We start from the raw sequence: 646 nt of genomic DNA, 5'->3' as shown, positions 1-646 counted from the left end.
ACATCCCTGGACCCAAGCTTCTTTGTAATAAACTTAGAGTTTCCCCCAAAATCCTACTTTTAAAATATTGTGATAATGAAGATCCTTAGAGAAGGGCATGGAATATGGTCAAGCTATTACTGTATAATAGTATTTATACACATATATAGTGCCCCCTATGTAACAGGAGTGGTTCTTAGTACTTTATCAACCTGTTTAATCCTTCTAATCACTGTAAGCAGACATTTTACAAATAAAAAAATTTGGCATTGGCCTCATTTTACACAGGTAGCAGGTAAAAGAGATAGGACATGACCCTAGACAGTCTTGCTTCAGAAACCATGCTCCTAACCACTCTACTACATTGCTTTTTCCTATGCTATGTGGCCTCTGTGCAATTAGTATTTCATTAATTCAGAATTTCTGACTTTTGGAAAAAGTGTTACAGATAATAGAAAGTAGTAGAAATGTTTTATGTATCTGAGAAAACAGTTTCTAGTACCTCAGAGACTTTAGGAACACCTGCGGACATATGAATAACGTATAAAACACAAATGGATTTTCCACTGAGTTTAGTTCTCAGTGTGCAGGTAATATGTGAGTCCCATGAAGTAATGTTAACTATTTTTGCTGTAGTTGAAAACATAATACCCAAAATATATAATCT

General features: G+C 34.5%; 1 protein-coding gene across 1 annotated transcript in view; it reads left to right on the top strand.

Annotated features, from left to right (window-relative positions):
* LOC103587661 (grainyhead-like protein 2 homolog) overlaps positions 1–646 on the top strand; it is a 75,863-nt gene that overhangs the window by 71,169 nt on the left and 4,048 nt on the right. The gene's annotated exons all lie outside the window — the stretch shown is intronic.

The sequence above is a fragment of the Galeopterus variegatus genome, unplaced genomic scaffold, assembly GCF_000696425.1.
Source record: "Galeopterus variegatus unplaced genomic scaffold, G_variegatus-3.0.2 Scaffold473, whole genome shotgun sequence".
In the NCBI taxonomy this organism is placed as follows: domain Eukaryota; kingdom Metazoa; phylum Chordata; class Mammalia; order Dermoptera; family Cynocephalidae; genus Galeopterus; species Galeopterus variegatus.
Note: the sequence above shows the minus strand (reverse complement) of the source record. Positions and strands in the feature narration are given on the sequence as shown.